The sequence below is a fragment of the Melozone crissalis genome, unplaced genomic scaffold (genome assembly GCF_028551555.1).
Source record: "Melozone crissalis strain CALT ecotype California unplaced genomic scaffold, PUWL_Pcris_2 ptg000045l_1, whole genome shotgun sequence".
Lineage (NCBI taxonomy): Eukaryota > Metazoa > Chordata > Aves > Passeriformes > Passerellidae > Melozone > Melozone crissalis.
The window spans coordinates 18,276,420-18,297,716 of record NW_026535823.1 but is presented as its reverse complement, the minus strand read 5'-3'; the positions used below and the strand labels follow the sequence as shown (position 1 = coordinate 18,297,716).

Here is a 21,297-nt window from a genome sequence, read left to right as displayed (position 1 = left end):
TGTAACAGCAAAAGTATCAGAGAAAAAAGACTCTCGTGTCTAAGCCTCAGTATATAAATCATCTTCAAACTGTGGTCATTAGTTTTAACATAACAGTGGATTTGAATAAAGGAGATTGACCTATCTAACATGTTTAAGACCAAATCCTACTGTTACCTAAATCTGAAATAAGTTAAGGCTATTGAAGAGAATCAAAAGCCTTTTCAAAACCAATAGCCAGAACAAATTCCCCATGATCATAATTTTGAGGATAAAAAATCCATTAAAGTGATGTCTTTGATTGCTATTAATGAAGCAATCTGGAATAAATCCAGAGTGATCCATATGGATAATCGAATCTCTCATTTTCTCACATTTTACAGATTTGGCCTCTGATTTATGTGACATTGATGGGCAAAAGGCTCCTTTCCTTTTGACTCTGGGCTGCCCAGCCTGGACAGCTGATGGCACGGTCTCTAAAGGGAGCTGGAAGAACAATGAACTCAATGCTCAAAGAAAGAAGAGCTCAAATAAATTGACTTCCAGCCTCAACCATATATCCCCAAATATCTCTCCTTCACTGCAGGTCTTGTGAAGGTTACAGTGGGCTGCAGAAACCACCAAAGTGCTGCTAATTAACTGGCACAAACCTCCCTCCTTCCTCAATATCCCCCTCATGGCTCAGAGGTGCTTGGCACTCTCACTGCCCTGCCAGGCTCAAGCACAGACACGGATGTCACCCACGGGGCAGAGGTGGTCTCCAGAAAAGCCCCAGGTAAAGCCTTTGGCTGAAGATAGCTGCTTTTGGGGGAACGTAGAAAGACTTTCCCTTCATTGTTAAGCTCCTGTTTGCCCAGTCCAGCAGTAAGAGATTTAGTCTTCTCTGCCCTTTTTTTAAAAAAATGTCATGAACTCAGAGACATGAACCCCCCTCATTCCTGGAGCTGTAGCCAGCTAGCTTCTAACTAGAAGCAGGGTGGGTGCAGAAGGATCCCTCTTCTTCCCCCTGCCACCCACAATACCAACCCCAAAGTTTTGCTGCTCTCCTTCTCTGCCCTTCTCTTTTCAGATAGATGATTCCAGCACCTACCCCTCAGCACCAGTTTTATATCCTGACAGGCAGCAGTCTCTCCCTCCCCTGCACACCCTGCTGCAGTCAGATCCCCTCCATGAGCCGGCCTGCCTTCTTCCCTCCCCTTGCCCCTCCATCTCTTCTCCCACAAGGCTGTCATCTTACCTGGTGCCTTGGTTTCTCTTGCTAAGCTGACCATCCCTATTTTGGTTCCCTTGGATTTGCTGAAAAATTTGTCACTCATCCCAAATTTTGAAAATTTCATCAGAAGACCAGTAGTGCTAGAAAGAAACAGGAAGTTTTCATTGGTGACTTGGCTTTTTTGCTGCCTGTAATCTCTCTGTAGGGTAGGTGTCCACCTCCTTCACCTTTCCCTAAAGTCAGAATTGCCTGTGGTCTGGAAACTGTCACATCCTGCAAAATGCTCCTGACCCCATGCCACAAGGCCAGGACTGGGCCACCATCTCTGAGCAACACTGCCTCAGTCAGAATTCAATAATATACTTGTATTGTATGAGCTGGTAGGAAGTGATTTTTATTTGAAATCAAATTTTAGATTTCAAGCAAGAACAAAAAAGTTAGACAGCAGGTCAATACACTTTGTACAGATATCACACTATATTTTGAACTTTCACCTTCATTATCATCCTAAACTATCTTTGAGTCAAATTTAATTTCACAGGTGTAACAGCTCCTTTTCCTTCTAATCAACTGACTGCACATTGAAGGCAAAAGCTCATGGGTTCAGGTTTTTTATATACTTTTATCCAAAGCAGATTTTAGAAGTCTGATCTATATGTAAGGAATAGTTGCTAACAGAGCTATCTGCCTCTCAAATAGATGAAATTATATTTAAAACTTTTATTCTGACTTCACAACCAACTGACAATCTCCTGTTGCTCCCACTCTTGCAACTCTTTTCTGCATTTAGTTGCCACTAAATGATATGCAACTCCAAGCTGGTTTCTTTTACAACTGCTGCATTTATCATGTCAGTCAACATGGATCCATGTGTCAGAGGTGTCTCCTTGTAAAAGGATGCCCTTGGGTGACCAGGATCAGTAAAATCTGCTGGTTTTCCTTATCACAGTGCAATTAGGACAGAAGCTGTCTCCTTTTCAGACTCACTAAAAATGAGGGAAACATAAAAACCTAAGATCAAGAATACAAGGCTGAAAAAAATCCAACTATTCCAATATTTTATGACTAATAATTACCGGTAGTGGATGTTCACAAGCAGAAGTGTAAGAACAGGACAGATACTCAAGTCTGTGGCCTAGGCAGTCTTGTTCAGACTTGGGCAGCATGTGGTGAGATTACCAAGATCTTCAAGCTAGACTAGAGGCCAGTTGTTGACAATTCTTGAGGCTATATAGAGATTATTGTTTTAATGTTAGAGTACACTTATTTTTTCCTACTTTTTAGCGATCTGAAATGATACCTGCAGCTCATCTAAATGATCTTCATTGTTCTTTATTGCCCACGGCACTTTCCTCAAACCCTTTAATCAGCTTGAATCTGAGAGGTGAAAGCATGAGCTTTACCATGAGCTTTTTAGAACACAGTAGCTCTGGACACACCTGTGAAATGTTAAGACAATTGTTAGGAAAATTAGGAGAATGAAAGAAGTTGAACCAGCAATGACAACATCAATATTCTCTACTAGTGATGGGAGAGAGCAACCAATTCCCTAACAACATATGCCCTTGCAGATGGGTGTTTCTAAGAGCAAAAGTGCTAAACCCTGACATTTGCAGGATGGTGTGGAGATTGTGGAGCAGGCTTCAGGAAGCTTACCAGTCCCAGCAGGGTGATAATCTACAATGGCCACAGTGCAGGTAGACATCTCATCTAATTTAAGGAGTACGCTTAGACAAGTATTTGGGAGATTCATTAATGAGATTTGACCTGGAAAGCACAGCATCTTTCATCTGTATGGAGGCAGTGAGTAAGATGAAAGGAGCAGTTGGGGAGGAGTGATTCAGCCTGCTGAGCCCACCTGTCATGGCCACGACGGAGAAGAACCTTTTCCCCATGAAGTAAAGCTATCAAAAGTTAAGAGGATTTCTTTGCAGCCAGACAGAGTAAAAGAAGGGATATGTGAAATTTTCTTCACAGGGTTGTTAAGAGTCTCTACTGGCAAAACTAATGGGCAATGTAGCAAATCGTAGTCATAGTATTTTTTTAAGAAACCAATGCCACTAGTCAGCTCCAGGACACAGATTGAAAAATACAAAAGCAGTTATGAATTCCATTGGCTTTTTTGAAACCAAAGGAATTTTACCACCTGAGAACAAAGTCTGCTGCTAGTTACAGTGATCCAATTCCAGTAAAGCTGACAGAACACCTACAGAATTACTAGTACGAAAGCAAACAGAACTACTATTACTTCAGGTACAGGAAGAATCTGCTCCAAGCCTCTGGAAAGCTTGTTATGCTGTGATGAACAGATATAACTACAGAAATAACTATCTCACTGTGTTGAGTAAGAGCAAGGAAGAGAGAGAAACGTAATTTATGATGTTCTACCCCTTAAAAAAAACCCTGAACACACAGCTTATTTTATAATTAAATGTGTTACCTGAAGAACAGTTGCACACACTCATTTACACAGGATTTGGTATACATCTGTGCTCTTCAATGGATTATTCCAAACCTTGAGTATTTCCTATAATTAATGTCAATATGCTTGGCTTATTTGTTATAAAAGAAAAGAGTTTCTAATTAGCCTTTTTGATGTGCAAAACTTCAGTATTTCTCTCTAGTGTTTTTCAGATCATGTTTCTAATTTTATACTACTAAGTGATAGTAAGACTTAAGACTAATTCTGAAGATGGTTTAAATTGCATGCATGTGACAACTAGGCCTTGACCTGGCACTCACCAGGGGGTGAGGTCCTCCTGCTATGAGCAATGTCAGAAGTCCACATAATACTTACTGGCCTTGTGACAAGTCAAACATTCCAAATTCCTATTAAATTCAACCAACACTTTGCATATTTCCCTTTATTATAGTGACATATACAATTTACCTTCAAACCCAAGCAAACCCTACTTGCCTTCACTGAACCTCAGGAGAGTCTTTGGGAAGAGCAAAACCTTCACAGCACTGCCATTCAGAGGCTTATCACAACACACCAGGGACACAAGTAAATCTCAAGCAGTAGAAAAGAGTACAACTGTAGTGAGCTGCCTTGATGTAGCAATAAAGAAGGTCGAGGTGAGCATTTTTTTTACACCAGTCAACCCTGCAGATAGACCAGACAAATTAAGAAGTTTTTGCCAAGCCAAAGGATAGGTTCTATCAGCAGCAAATAACAGGAGGGTGGAAAGTTTGTGTGCAGACTCTTATCACTTACCTCTCTTTTTCTTGGGAGGAACTTAGCACTGAATTTACATTTAAGTAAAACCATTGCACAAGATTGACTGGATGCCTATTGGAAGCAATTGGAATATTTTCTTTGAGTCTTGGATTAAACTAAATGAGAACAGAGCAAGGCCTGGTCTGTGGAGGCATACAGAAAAAAAAATTGTGCTCTATTAAATTGGACATCCAAAGGACTTTGCTGAATGCTGGAACAAGATGTGAAATTCCATGACAAGATCAGGTTTTCTTTCCTGCTCAGCTCTCATTTAACACAAAGAGGCTTATTTTGCATATCATGGGGCCCTAGATCCTGAGCATTAAATATAATAGCTTCCCTAGAAGCTTTATAGCCTTGGCAAGACAGTATAGATTGGCCTTGTTGGTTGATTTGTTAATTCAAACAAGAATAGCACATTTCTTAAACTTTGGCCAAATTAACATCTTTTTGACTGTTCCAATGAGCTAATATCGCAGTAGAAACCTGGAAGCAGTAGTGAAGTCTTTGATGATTTATTTAGTAGGAGTCATCTTGTAGCTAATTGTCTGCAATTTTTAACCTCATTCATGTGCACTGCTGATTCTTCTTCCAGCATTTGCAGTTTTCTCCTCAAGCTTTCTTACATCTCTGTATGCATCATTTCCAGATGGCAATTCAACTCAACTTCATCACAGTATTTTTATGAACTTGCCAAACCACATTCAAGATCTTCAGACTCAAAAGTAAAAGATAAAATCATCCTCAGAGGGCACCTCACCCTTCTGCATCCAGGCACATGAAAAAAGCAGAGCTTTAGGCTCTGACATTTTACATTAATGATGAGTCACAGCGTAGGGCTCTTTGGTTTGGTTTCTTTTTGGTGTTGGAATTTTCACCTTTCCATTCTTCTCCTGGGTTTCTCACCTTGAAACCATATCAAAAGAGAGTAAGTACTGTGTGCCATGTTTTCTGTTTATACTGCATAAGTTACCATCTCTGTAGTGCTGGCCCCAGTGACATGCATACTCGTCAGTCACTGCAGATGTAGCACAGGAAGAATAAGGGATGAGCAGGCAGGGAGGTTTTGACTGGGAGTGCAGCAGACTTTCACACCACATTCACAGTAAATCTTGGCAGAGATCAGAATTAACTCAAATGCTCAAGACATTTGGTGGCTGTAACCTAGATCTTCCTGGCTAAGTTCAAAGAATGATCTGATTCACTGTGTGGATCTGTTTTCACCATGGTTTAAGGATTGCCCTAATGTCTGGTAAGTCATAAAAATATAACAGTTCTAGTCACATTTCTGGTTAATCTCATGTGATTCTTCATGAGATAGTAAGTCTTTACTGGTGGTTCTCTGCCTTCAGTTATTCCAGTGCATGATTCAGCAATTGTCACATGTCTGTTTTGGGGTGGTTTTATGCCATGAGTGAATGAAGGGCTCTTTATGCCTGGTTTCTGTGTCCTAGTTGTATGTTTATGAAGAAGACTGAGTCCCTTGGGAGATGGAAGATACTCTGTTTGGGCAATGTTATTACCATCACGTACTATGATCCATGCCTGTGGGAAGATATTTTTAAAAATAATAAGTTCCATTTTGCTAATGTAGCTATTGTTTAAATGTAAAATATAATTAGAGTATCCACCCAGGGTGTATGTTGCTGTGTAATTTTATAATACTACATCTAGATGACTGTTGGCATTCTACCTATGTACTTAACCACACCCAGGAATGCTGGTATTGCACAATTACACACATCCTGTTGACTAATTACATAATAATTAGTATTTTTAGCATTTAAGGATGCACTCAAGTCAGTTGTGCAAGATTTTATGTCACTGCAAATTAAAGACAAAGAATAACAAATATATCCAGTAAACAATCCTGTCCAGATAGCTTACTGAGCCTGGACAGAGTTTCTAGCAAATAGCAGGTAATATTTCATACTTCATTTTAAAATGTATGACATTTTCTACATGTTTGGCAGACCCCTCCCCCCCTTACTTTGGATTATACCTTTTAAATAAAACTGCTGAAGTAATTTTGTATTCAAAAGAGTTAAAATTTCTGTAGTCTGCCTCCTTTTGAGTTATGATCACTTATCATGACCAGAGATAATTTTTGGCTGAAACAGCACTGTGATGTGCCTAGGGAAGGAAGATTGTTTTTTACAATGGCAATTCTGGAAGGAGTCTGGAAAATGGACTTTTACTTAGCAATTAGTTACAAAATATCCCAAATACTGTTGTTTTAAGAAAGCACTACTGATTAGCCCTTGCCACTTGGATCTGGAACAGATTTTCCATAAGCCTGAGTGGAGTGCCTTGATCTGGTCTCTTGGTTCTCATGATGTTGATGAGAGACTGGATGAGAAGTCTGGCTCACCATTTGGATTTGGGGGATTTAAGATCAGAGACTTTTTGTTGCAATCTTGTCTTGCATGTGCTTAAAAAATGTTTGTGTAATGTAACTTCTAAACCTGTTGTTAATCTTAATTCAGCCAAAATTTACAGAAGGTGGCACAGAGGCCAAACCCTGGGTCTTGCCTAGGGCACAGGTTGATTAGCTGCAATGCACCAATTGGATTGAATATGATGCTTCAGAGTGTTTCTGGCCTACCATTGCTAGTTTCCCTGGAACCCTCAGTTGTGCACACAGACATTCATGGTGAGAAAGATGGAAAATATGGACTATGTTCCCACCTCCATCTGCATTTGTGAGGCAAAAGTGCAAAAGATATTTTGCACAAAGCTTAATTTTTTTTTTCTCTTCATGAATTTGATTTCTAACTTGTCAGTTACTGAGGCAGCAAATGATTTTCAAGACCTTGAAAACTAACCACTCCCCTGGAGTTTCTGTTTGGACTGTTTCTTTTTCATAGGGCAAAAGGTTATAGCGCAAGAGCAGCTTCTTTCAGCTACACTGAAGAGTAACTTTTTGCTGCCCTAGCAAGTTAAAAATTGGTATTTTAGTCTGAACATTTGCCCTTGCCAGGCAGTTACTTTCTAGTGAACTTCTATAAAAGCAAAGTGGGGCTGTTTGGAAGGAGAGTGATGTGAGACTGCTGGAATAAATGACATTGTTCAGTTTAGGGGCATGTACAAGTTGCTTCATAACTACCCCTTAAGCCTTAGCAATCCCTCTACCCCAAATATCAGCAATAAAGTCAGGACAGTACTGCACTTCTTTGCTGCTGGCAGACACTTAAAAAGAGGCCAGATTTCTGAATTTGTAATTGGGACTCCTGTTACTTCTAAAGGCTCTTTTTTGTTCACTGCTTTCTTGTCTGGGGTGCTTCACCCAAGACTGGTAGACAAGAAACATCAGAGGGACAGGGTAACCATCCTCATCTGTTTACCTTGGTCACCACTGGAAAGCAAACAGCAACCAGATTTCCCACTGAGAACCAGCCTTGCCTCTGAGAGCAGTTGCTTGAAAAATTCTTCTTCAAACATACGGCCACAGTTGACATGATTGGTCAAATCCCTCTTTTCCCTTCTTTCCTAAAGAAAAACAAAGCCACAATGAAACTACACACCTTGCTATGTCCCTCCAACAGAAATGCTGTGGCTCATCTGCATATATGATGAGCAGTATTTCATTATTAAAAGTAATCCATAACAAAAAATTGCACCTGGCCAGCAACATAAGACTGACTTGCTTCCTGATGTGATTTTAAATGGCTGAGATATTAAACACTGAAAAACGGGGTTTATAATGGAAGTACTGACAGACTATTAACTATAGCAGTGCTGCTCTAATAAATGAAATAGCCTGTCGTAATCTCTAATTCATAAATATGCAAATGCAAGACAGAGGATTTGCTCCAAAGGATGTCTCTATAATTTTAACTGACCTTTACTGATACTAAATGAGCCTGTTGCTTCTGGTTTTGTGCATTGAATGGAAAGTACAGGGAATCCTGTCTCTTTACGTGCAAGGCGCACTTCAGCTCCCAGAAGTGCCAAAGGCAAAACCCTTGCTACCTTCAACAGGAAAAATCTGGCCCCAGAACATCTAGAATGTGAGACACCTGGCATTAAACTAAACTCCTGACTGTACTTGATTTTAATTCTGTTCTCATCTGTGTTAATTATTATTATATTAATTCTTCTGTTTGGGAGAAATTAAGCACGCATTTGCCCCATGTGTCAAAGAGCTTGACCTGCCAAAAAGCACTTACTTGCTCAGTGATAAACAGACCATCAACACAATGATATAAATGTTGAATTTTAGCCAGTTTCCTGTTCTGCACCAAATGGAAGTAAATCCACTGACTTAATATTTAATAACCTAAATGTAATTTCTTTTTTCTGCCTCACATTGCACAGTAAAGAATTGGATGGCTAGCAGTTTTGCAAATTCCCAACCCCTAATTATTTTAAGCTATTCATCCTGGTATCTGTCCATTGATGCTCAGCCAAATTGCCAGCAGGGGAGAGATCTGTCCAATCCAGGAGCTAAATGAGTCACTGAGAGTCAATCTGTTTTTTTCCCTTGCTGCTGGGATTTCCTTGGGTCCTGGCCTCTCTCTGCTCCAATCACACAGACACAGCTCCAGGCGTGGGTCCTCTTTGGCTTCAGCTGCCTCCTGTCTCCCGTGTCTGCTCTGCTCATCACAGCTGTCGATGGGCTCTCACCGCCTGGCCACAGAAGACCAATACTTCCACCACACTGCTCTTACAGCTCTTGCTCTGAAGGAAAATGAAGACATCTTGGCCTTGTTGAATTTGCTGATGAAGTAATACATCAGGTATCTAGACGGAAAGCAAACCACATGAATAAAATGTGTCATCTGGGTTAGATTCTAATTTATTTGCCTTAAGTTCTGGGAACAATATCTGCAGTTTTTTCCAGAGAATTCGGTTAAGTTCCATAGAAACTGAATACTAATATGATTTTGTAGCATGGAAGACAAATAGGAAACAGAGAAAAAATAGACTCATCAGAAATATTAGCTGCTCACTATCAAAATATCTGACAATGCCACAAGTACAATTTATAAACAGGAACATTTAGAGCCTAACTTTTCACTAAAAAGCAAATTCCCTGCTTTGTCCCTTTTAGGGACAGGATTCAATTACACAAAAATATGCAGCAGACTTAAGGACTGCATGTAAGATTAAGATAACTGGTATTTCATGGTAAATGATTAAATTAGCTGACACAGTTTTATCCTGAACTTTGCCATTAAAACTGACATTTTTGTGCCATGCACATTGTAGGCTGCTGGTAATCTAAACTGCCTTTCTTCTTTCAAAGACCTTAAATAGCTGAAGAACTCTTGTTCTTTACTCTATTGGCGAATGTCTGGAAAATATATCTACAATATAAGAAGATGAACTAAGCACAGGACTTTTTTTTTTTTCTTCATCTAACAAATACCTTGAGAAAACAGCAAGGAGGTTCCAAATGTCCAGATTAAGCTCTGCAACATGCACTTTAATCAAGTAATTTATGTGACTCTGCAGAGATGAGAACATGCTGTCCTCCTCATGGTGAGTGAAAATAGAGAAATGACAGAAGTCTCTTACTAAGAATTTAATTATTCCTAGTAAACAATTTTAAACCACTCTATGTTTATTCCTCTTCTTTTCAGGCTTGCTTTTTCATGATGCCAGGAATTATGGGAATAATTTTTATATAAACCAGATGTAGAAGTGTATGCATGAAACATTGTAAGAGCTGGTAGCAGTCATTGCCCTTCAGCTGAGTTGGCTGGGAAGGAACAACTCAACTCCTTGGTGAAGGCACTCAGTCTTCAAGCAAAGTGCAGGCACGTGTCACTGCCCACAGCAAAGATAAGGCCAGTCTGATCAGAGACATGAACTATGAGAGAAGCACAGTTCCTCAATATTACACTGAGAGATCACCAGAATGGGGGGGAAGAAAAGCCAGAGGCACTGCAGAAATGAAGAGAGGTGGCTGGACATACAGCCAAGTGCATCCCTATGAGAGGCCAAGGGTGAGCTTAAGCAGTGGGCTCTGGCTGAAAGAGATCTCATGGGCAATTGGAGGAACTTACTTTATTTGTATAGCTGTTTGACTTGTCCAGGGGTCAGAAAAACAGATTTTTGTCCTCTCTTTGTAGATACATGGTTACATAGAAGCAGTTTTTGACTCTCACAACACTTTCTCCTCATAGTTAGTACAACCTAGAACACCTCAAATTTTTAACCAGCCATGAAGTTCAAAAGAAGTAGCTCTAACAATACAAAAGCACAGGGACTAAAGTACTAGTCCAGAACAGCAGTTCAGCATGTCCAGTCTTTCAGAAACAGGATCCTTACACACTTGTGAATAAGATGCAAGAGGAATGACAATTATTATTACAGAATATCTAAATGGGAAACTTAACTCCCCACCCACAGGCTCCAGAAGTTGAAGTTCTATGATGAAGTCATAAATGCATCATAATATACTTCTTTCTGTGCACTGGCACAAAGATTCAAGAAGTCTCCAAATATTGACAGTAGAATTTGGAGAGGTAAAGACCTGTCTCTTTACATGAACTCTATCTCTGCTGGAAAAGGTAGTGGAAGCTCAACAGACAGCAAAAAAATTGTGATGTTTATTCCAGAAGAGAATTTGGCCCTTTATTCTTGGTGTAAACTAAGAATAGAGGTGTGTGCATAACAGGAATGCTATGTAATTTTTCTGTGGCAAAATTTTTTGATAGCTTCTAATCTGTGAACAGTTGAGCAAGACTTTGGACTCTTTATAACTTGGATCAATTCTAATAAAGAAGAAGAAACACAGCTTTTCAGACAGCACCTTCCCCAGCAGTTAAAAACTGCAGTTTATACAGCACCCATACAATCACATCATCATCATCAAAGCATGACTTTCATCCCTGAAAATCATGATGGTCATGAAGTCAAAGAAAGGCCCACAAAGACAGTGTCATTGTTTGAGAACTCATACAAATGTTGAACATGAATGAAACTCAATCTGATTATCAAAAAATCAAACCTGTAGGATGATCTCACAAACTACATTATTCAATTAAAACTTCTCATCTCTCCTACATATTTTTTTGTCTTTTAAAAGATACAGCTACCTTTACTTTCTCTTTTTATGCTTTAAACTTTGAAAACCTTTCACAGCAGAGGTTACATGAATCATCTAGCTTTCTTATTCCAAAATGTTTCACTGATCATTCATTATTAACTGAGTAAAATGAAGGTAGCTATGATAAATTTTGGTCTATCTCAAAGTATTAGAAAGGATATGAAAACATCTTGTTCATAGTGTTAACTTTTAGATGACATATGACAGTACAGGCCCAGTTTTTTCACTGTCACATACAATGAGGCTCTTAACAACCCAATCACTTGTTATGACATTTTTTCCCAACTCCTAGGCACTAACAGTTTCAGCCTGCTCTGCCACTTAGCAGAAACTCATTCAAACAATATAACCATGACAAACAATATAGCTGGATGTGGGTAACAGGAAGCCTATCAATACCAGAGATCATAAAAATTGTCCAGTTATTTTTGTAATAATGTATGTTCTCTAAACAGTTCTACACACATCTATGCCTTGATGTGAATGCTCTGGAGAGGAAATGAGAAGTTTGTGGCTGCTCATTTTAGTGAGTCAAGATCCTGGATACAACTTGCTGCTTGTTATTTGGCTATCTAGACAGATGGGCTAGACTGAAGTCAGTGGGGCTGCTTGTGATATACTCCACAACTGAACATATTTGGAAAACACTGTTACACTAATTTACTCATTTCTATCTTAAAATGCTTTCAATTTCTCTTCAGTCATAACTCATCCTGGGTTCTCCACGACCAGAGAGGGTCAGGCCTATATGTAAGAGAAACAGACAGAGACAGAAGTTGTGCAAAGCTGGCCATGGACTTAATAAGAGCTTGATTCTGTACCAATGAAATCAACAGGAGTTTGGCTCTTGTTTGCAATGGGAGGTGGATCAACATTTTATGCCAGCTGTTCCCTGCTGGGTAGGGATAATCCCTTTGAAACAAAATATTTAACTTGTTCTCACTCTGTTGTTGTAAGAAGGCTTCCCATGAAAGTGCTTTCATGAGTATTAAAAGGTGTGTCCCATTTTTTTTTTCCCAAATACCACCCCCCACCCTGTAGTATATAGTTGCTGATCCAAAAAAACAACCCACCTCCTCCACCTGCTATTAAACCACATGAGTTTACAGAAAAATGCCACAGAAATGAATTACAGGGTGGAACTGAGTCACCTGTTTGTTCTGCTGGCCATGACAGTACTTGCACTTTCCTCAGCCAGGAGATGCAACAAGGAAATATGTTAATTCAAACAGCTGCAATTGAAGTGGGATCTCCTGGGCAGAAGTAAAATAGGTCCCTGCAGGCAAATAGAAGATGATAAAAAATCCAAATTCCCAACAGTCATGAAGGGAGTAATGAATAATAGTGTGGGAAAAGTATCAGAGAGACGGGAGCTAAGGAAGGACAGTATTAACAATAAAATCTTGTACATGTGTCCTCCAGTCTGGATCTGAGTACAGCATTTAGTCTCAGTTGCTGTTTCTGTGTTTTGTTTTCATGTTTCACAGTGACAATGAGGTTCTAAAACGGGTTGATGCCCAGGTTGCTCTACAACCAGTGGTTCCTTCTAGTCCCTGCATGTGTTGGTCAAGTTCAAAAAGAATGTGAAAGTTGGGCCCATTTACACCAGCTCTCAGTTTGGTTCACTCCCTCTCACTCCTTTGGCTGAGGTCCATTTGGCTGACAAACCTGGAACATAAAATTTGCTAGGTACTATAAAGCAATTATTTAATTTAAAAAGTCTCTTTCATTGCATAATAGGATTTCCATAAAATACAGAGTTCTCCACAATATCCAGGGAACTTTTGTTTACACCATAAACTATGACACTTTTTGAAGATCTCTGGATGACTTAAAGAGAGGAAACATCCACAGAAAAAGCTGTTTGGCCTGGCAACCAGGGACTGAGCCTACTGTAGAGTTACATCCTCCAGAAGCAGGAAACGAATGGAATCATTTGAGCTTAAGAGACTGTGGCATTTTTATAGAATGAAAGGAGTAACTGAGAGATACAGTGACAGAGCTGGGAGCTGCAGCTGGCTGCCTGTTCCATGGAGCATTCCCCTCATAGATTTTTATGACTCTCCTAGCCCTAATATTAAACACTTGACCTTTTTGTCAAATACTATTTTATATTATTAGGTTGGATGATTAGTTACTAAATATACCATCTATAGTAAATAGGAAATTGTGTAGTCTGATGCTTTTAGTCGTAGACCTTTCAGGTATTGGTCCTTTGGCATTTAACATTAGAACATTGAGTGCTCTTATATTAAGTCCCTTGGTAAGCAAGAAGTGCACAGCACTTTCACTTAGGGCAGAGGGGTTTCTGAGGCAGCATTACCAGAGTGGAGAATGCTGTAAACATTGTAAAGTTAGGGATAACTAGGAGCCAGCTGATGCTGAAAAATGCACTTTAATCTACAGCCTAGGAATAAGTGTATTTACTTTTTAAAATTCTGTAAACCAGAGCTTTGCAAATGACTCTGCCCTGTGCCTCTCTCCCTGGTGAACTATTCTATTCATCCTCTCCCTTGTCACATGCAAAATGGTACTAATGTTAGAAGCAGATTAATAATTTGCTTTTTTACCTCTCCCTCCCAGCACTTCATACCCTGTTTTGAGAAACCCTGTTACAAACTACTCCCTCCCATAAATCCCACCTCAAATATTTGGATTTAAAGGTCTATGGTTACATACAGCATGACCCTGAATTTGTGAATATTTGTAATAGTTTTGGAAGACAAAAAAAGATCAAAAGTCTTCCTGGAACTAAAAATGGTTTTAATAGGATTGGATCAAAATGCCAGTGGAGAAACATCTATCACCCTTAGAGGACAAGCTGCATGAAGAAGAAAAAAGAGACTTATTAGTAAATACTGTGGAGCTTATTTAGAAGAGCACCCCATGGAGTCCATGTAACATATTTATAGTGTACAACTTCAGCCTGGACATAGATTTATGATTTGGGTAAGTGATTCCTCATTAACAGCAAATGACAGAACTGCTTTATTTTTCAGCAGACAGAGTCTGGTTCTGATCTCAATCCTGACATGTAAGACTGTTACAGCTCCAGTCATTTCTGAAGAACCATTGCGGCCTGATACCAAGGTTTCAGTTGGTCAACTGTATTTAATATCCCAGCTGCTCTAAATCCTAGAAAAGATTTCCTGTCTGTTAATACAGGATGGTACTTGTTAGCCAAGCAAAACCTGAGGACTCACCCATTTATGTGAGCAGAGGATGAGCAGACTAAACTGCAGGATTTGGCCTCAAATTTGCAGAGCTGTAATTATATTTTCTTTGATTACACACAAGTGTGATGGAGGCAGCCCATGCACAAACCAGATAACATGACCTTTCTGCAGTTTAACTTCTTGCTATTAAAACAGGCATGTTTGAGAACTACAGGAATTAGAAAAAAATTAGGAAAAAACATTCTAAAATCACAGTGTCTGAAAGGTTAATGAATCCTAGTGAATCCTAGTCAGGAGCATCACCACGTTCCTATAACTGCTGTCCACTTTGGTCTTTAATAATAACAGCAAAATATTACTGAAGCTGAAGATACTCCACTGCAGTAAAGCATGGCTATTTAGCAAACAAATACACTGAGAATAAACTGCTGGAAACCTGCTGTGCTCCAGCATCTGCCAAACTGAGTTTCTCCTGTATTCTCTCTTTCCAGATGCCCTCTGTGTTGCTTACTTCCTCTCTTGGCACACACCAGTGCAGTGACACGTGACAACGTGAGGCTTAGGGCAGTTCCTAGTCATTGCTTCCAGAGTGGGAATGAGCCAGGACTCCTCCACAGCCCTGAACAACACCAATGCAATGGTGGAGCTTCAGCAGCTGAGAATTTGCTCCCCAGGCATCATGCAGATATTTGCTGATCCCAGAAAGCCACAGAAAAAGAAAGCCTGGTTGCAGGTGGAGAAATCCCACCTGTTAGATGTTTCATTACAGAAGTGTGTGTTCAAAGCCTTAAACATTCAGTTCTTGATTAAAAGATATATCTCTGCAGCACAGGACAGCACTGAGAGAGCTTTGCTGGCCTAATCACAAGAATCAGCACATACCTGTTAATCTCAGTGCTTTGCTCCCAGTTGCTACACGAAACTCGTTGAGCCCACCTGCCTGAGCTACCTTTATACTTCGAAGAAGTTTACATCTGCCCTAGCTGGAGATCTAAACTTCTGAAATCTATAGGCAAAGACATGACTAATTCAAATGCCCTTTTATATATGGATCTTGCTGTAAGTATAGTCAGTCTTTGGCCATGTTCAGCTCCCACATCACTAGGTGCAGAAATGGGCATGGAGCAGGAAAAGCAGCAACAATGAAAAGATGCAGTAGAAGAGTTTTGCCACATATAAGATATTAAATAGGGGTTTTTTTTGCTGCCACTCCAACCCTTTTGTCTATGCTACTGACATAAAGAAGATTAAAAAAGGGGTTTTTAGAACATAGCAGGTTCATTTCCACCATTTAAGAATTTGGCTCAAGAAGTAAAATCACTGTTTACACCACAGCTGGCCTTGGTTCATTGGTTTTGTTACATTACCTAATCTCTTTGCTAAAAAACAGGCATTCTAATTCTATGTAATTGCAGTATTGCCTTGACTCTTGAAGTCCATGGAGCTCTTCCAGGACTACATGATTGCAGAGCAGATAAAGAACATAAAAACCCGTTATGATGTCGGTGCTTAAAACAGAGAGCTATATTTGTGGAAGGCTTCTGTAATTCTCAGGACTGTTAAAAAAAATAGAGTGGTATATGCATAAACCAGTTTCAAACACATGATAACATTTGGCATCCCATCCACTTATACCCTAAATCAGCAATTTTCTAGTCTGTGTGGTTTATCAGAGGACTTCAGTAGCAGCATTTTACTGCATAAATTCCATTAGCTGTATCCATGAAAAGCCACTTCTAAAATGGTGTTACAATTATGAGTTTTTCCCAAACAGGTTCAAGTGAAATAATGAAAGTTGAACAGAAAAGTCCATAGCAGAAAACTGGTAGCAAAGCTGCAAAGAGACCTGGCACCAAGATGCAGGAGGCCAAACCATGACAAGTCCCTCAGCTCAAATCCATCCAAATTACTTAGCAGTCAATCACAAAGTAGGACAGAAAATTCTTGTCAGCAGCTAGTGGACATTAGCCAGTTATCTGTAACAAATTATGTGATTCATTCTCAGAATTAAAATTAGGAAACAATAAGATTTCACTGAATCTGTCAGTCGTCCCATGTACGCCAAAGAACGCCATGCCTACTCTCCCTCTCCTGCTATCTGAAGGATCATGTTTCTCAGTAACAACATCTGCTGGCTTCTTTGATGCAAAATCTCTCTCTTGAGAGCGAGGAAACTATTCCAGATAATGAGAAATCAAAATTCAGATTCCACTTCTAGAAGACCATTTCCCAGTTACACCATTTTGTTCTCATCCTGCATGGTTTTCAAGCACAATTTACCAATTGTGATATATCTTATAACCTTCCACAGTCAATCAGACTTGTGGATGTTTGCCCTCTTCTGTATTACCCAGGGACATTAAATGTTTTTGTTGGTATGGAACAAACACACAGAGATATCTGATACAAATCGTTATGACCCATGGCCAAAACATATGTTTTATCTGCTGTGGCTCACCATTTTTTCCACTAGGAGAAAGGATAACACAGGCTACATTTGCTGAGAAGCAGTTTTCTTATAAATCAGGCCAAAACACAGTGGCTTGGCTTCTTCATCTAGGATCTTCAGGTCAGCACTGCAACCAGACATGGCCCAGGTACCATCTGCCCATCTGTGCAAATGTCAGCACCGTTACACCACTGCAGCCACGACGTCTTGAGAAAACACTTAGTCATGCTGAGAAAGTCTCATTGCCTCAGTCACAAAGTTCTAACCACAATTATAATGGTTCCATAGCTCAAAAAATGAGAACATGCATATATAAGGACAAAAATTTGACACATGGGAAGCGTAAGGTGTTATAAATACAGTTGCTGGTATTAACACAATGTGTTATATTCTAAAAAGCAAAGCATAGCAAATATGTCCTTTCAAAATACAAAAGCAAAAGCTTTGCCTTTACCCACTGATGTTTCTAAGCTATTTATGCTCAGTCCAGCTCCTGTTAGCTTATCACAAGCTGCATGTTTTCATTGCAATCTACTGCACAGCATCACTCCAGCTCAGCTGGCATCTCTTAGAAGAAAACAAGATGGATTTCACTCCTTTACTTCACATCTACCCTACATCAATTCCTGAATATAGGACTCCCTTTCTCTCTGTAACAGTGGGATGGTGGTGGGCCAGCTTCAACACCTTACTCATCTATCTCCTTCTCTGTTCAGGCACCTGTCAGCCTCCATGTTTTTGGTGCAAAATGCACCATTTTTCAGGCCTGAAGATTTCACTGGAATGGTTTATGTCTTATTCACCAAATATCACAGCAGGGAAGGGAGAAAAGTCAGATGGCCTTACTAATAAGACTTTATTTTGAAAAGTCTTCCACTGGAGCATCTGGGGCCTCTAGGACACTCTCCCTGAGGTTATGTTGAAATGGTTGAGGAAGCTGAGCTAACTAGATTCTGGAGTATTTATTTTATTTCTGTTACCATAGCTGAGGCATGTGACAGGTATATATATAGTCATTTTAGTGCAGTTTTGTCATCACAGATGACAGAGAATGTGACACATGAATAATACACCGATATGTTATTTAAATAAGAAGCAAAGACCTTTCAAGAGTGGATACCATTGCTGTTAGCAAATCTGCATACCAACCAAAGATGGATACCAATGATCCAGTCCAAACAAAATGGCTGGGCATTTAAGTTAATCTTGTTTGGCACAGTGCAGGTTGGAACTCCAGATGGATGTAAGCCCAGGGGGAAAGACACATCTGCCTACAGAGTAACTGCTAATACTGATGTGAGATTTTATATCTTCTTCCCCCATTTTATCAGTGGGATCTAACTACCCTTTTTCACATACGGGTCACATCACTTCACCTGTTACTTTTACTGGTTGATTAAACCAACTAAGAAATTACCTGTCTGTCTTGTGATCTATTAAGGCAGGTTGCATTGAGAGACCTCCGCAAATAATCAGCTGTGCTGAATGTTCTAATTTTATAGATATTGAGACTCAAATTTCTAAACCTCAAAAAATTTATTCTTCCACTTAATAGTCAGATTGTAGGTTTAGATTGGTGACATTAGCAATTTTACAGCAAAGGTAGGAAATTTCTGTCATGGTATGGTTACATGACTTCATCAGACCCACATCCATACACATACATACAGTAATACATTATTCTAACTTAATATTGCTAATTGTTCCTGTGCTTTGCCACTGCATCTGAGTCAGACCAAAGTCCAGACATTATGTCTGCTTCCTGTTGCTGTTTCACATTGCTTTTGTGGCAAAATGGCTGACAGGAGAGAAGAAAGTCTTTGAAGTGTTCTGACAATTTCTGTCAAGAAGATCCCAAAAGCATGGATAAATGTTTTTTGTCTCCCAGAACTCGCAGCTTAAAGTACCAGAGGGTTCACTGCTGTTACTTTTCTTATTCAAAACCCATATGAAACCACTTGAGGATATTGTGAAATGGCATAGGCTACAATGTCATCAATATCCTGATGACACCAAGCTCTACGTCTCCTTTTCATTGAAGCCATATGTTACAGCTTCCTTGTGTCTGGCAGAGATAAGACATGGATGAAAGCCAGTTGGCTGAAGCTTTCTCTAGATAAGATGAAGGTAGTATATGGGTTTGGCAAGGGAAAAGTGTTTTGAGTTGACAAAAATCGGCTTCCAAAGTTGAGGGAGATTCCCATTGTCAAAATGCACAAGAGATCACTGCCTCCTAACCCATCCTGAAGTCCCAGTGGCAAAAAGTGACCTGAATCTGTGTGTTTCTTGCTAGATTTTACTCACTAGGTGCTCACTGGCTTTCAGTTGACCACTCTGTGTTGGCCAAGCACACAAGGTCAATAAAGGCTCTGTTACACCTTTGTCATTACTTTCAGATCCTGTTTAGCCTATTCATAAAGATGTCCAGTGACAAAGACCCGGTGCCTTCCTGATCTACTGCTGTTATGCCACCAAATTCCTACTGGAATATCAAATATTAACTAATGATTAACTGATATCTTTCTTACCATAATGAAGCTGTTTGGCACTTACTTTCCTCAGGAGCACATGAAAGGATTTCCTTGATATCCTTTTCTTTGGAGCAGTGTTTCTCATGTAGTTGAAAAGCCACATTATCTTCTTTAAGACCCTTGCTTAGGTTAGACAATCCCAGATCATTCAATAATACTCTAGGACTATCATTCATCTGGCTGGCATGGGACATTTCCCTGTCAGTTCTGCAATGCAGCCTTTCCATGAGCCCAGCTAGAAGCCACAGACTGGACAGACAGACACATGAACCTACAAGCCACCAAAGGATCACCCCTGGTGGTATCTGGGGGTGAGGGACACGGGTTCATCCCTTCCAGAACGCGCCTCATCCTTGGCATATGTCTCTTGTCTTTTATTTCCACAGTGCTCCACTGCCACTATGGGACTACTCTGGAAGGACAGAAGGATCCTTATTAGAAGCTTTGACTAGTACAGAATGAGGCTACTTACTCTATTGCAATGCAGAGAAAAAAATGAATTAAAAAGGGCAAATAATATGTGTTCTCCATACTGTGCATGACCTGCCAAATGCATGCTGGCCTTATTACCTGATGCCTGGCTTTCTTCAAGACAAGTGGATCAGGGACAAACTCTGATTTGGGCAAAGTAGCTCTGTAGGCAGAGCACTGCACGTCTTGGTAAGGCTTACCACTATGTCAAATAAAAACAGGCAAATGGGGGAGTCAGAAAACTTTTTAGCAAATAAATGAAAGGAAAAAAATATTAAATTAAGTTTATAGAAGAACAAGGAGGATGACCAAACAAGAGCCATGCTGGTCATTTCTTAATTATCTGCTAAAGAAATAGGCAATATTTATGTAAATTACATAGACTCCATGTAGCACAAAAAAGTTATTTCTTTTTTTCCCACTCTCTTGATGAAATTTATGATTCTGCAATTTATTAAGTTCTTCTCTCACATGTGGAAATACAAAAAAAAAAAAAAAATCTTCAAGACACCTCCAGAGGAGCACAAGAGGCAGCCAGCTGATGTAAACAGCATGTCAGGGTTTTATGCAGGAACTAGGAGTACTAAAAAGGAGAGCCACATACTTTAGAAAAATTCTTGATCGTGTTGGTGTTCAGGTTAGGCTGTCCAGGGAGAGAACTAATGTGTTCTCAAATCATTACTGTGGATTTTTGGTGACTGTAGTGCCATTCATGAAGCAGTTACACAGATCTATCATATGAACAGCCAAGATTTCATGTCCTTCTGACTAGATTTTAAGGGGAATATTGTGGGGTCCTCATGTTTCATGCCCTGGAATTACAAACTGTATGGTGACCATCTTATTTAACATATAAATTAATTTAGTATAAAAAAACAGCCCTAAAGAACTACAAGCTTTGTTATCTGCACATCAGTGTCTTTTTCAGTGTTTTAAGAAAAAAAGCATGTAAATACAAAGACCCTGAGATTTCCACAGATACCTCTGGTTAAAAAGAAATGACAACAGACTCACATTCAAGGGGAAAGGACAGTATGGCTAAGTGTAAAGAACAGCTGGGGTATATGTAATGTTACAGTTATTTTGCTGTGCTTCCTCTAGAATGAACCAAAGACCTTGTTTTGCTGGATGCTGAGTGCCCTAAAGTCCCATTACACATCTCAGGAAAGAACCTTAATGGTTTTATTGGGACCCATATCTA

General features: G+C 39.7%; 1 long non-coding RNA gene across 1 annotated transcript in view; it reads right to left on the bottom strand.

The window, feature by feature from the left end:
• Positions 1-7,720: 7,720 nt before the first annotated feature.
• LOC128943346 (uncharacterized) overlaps positions 7,721-21,297 on the bottom strand; it is a 415,897-nt gene continuing 402,320 nt past the window's right edge. The window contains exon 7 of the long non-coding RNA XR_008483692.1: positions 7,721-9,155. This is a non-coding gene — a long non-coding RNA (uncharacterized LOC128943346). The remainder of the gene's footprint in view (positions 9,156-21,297) is intronic.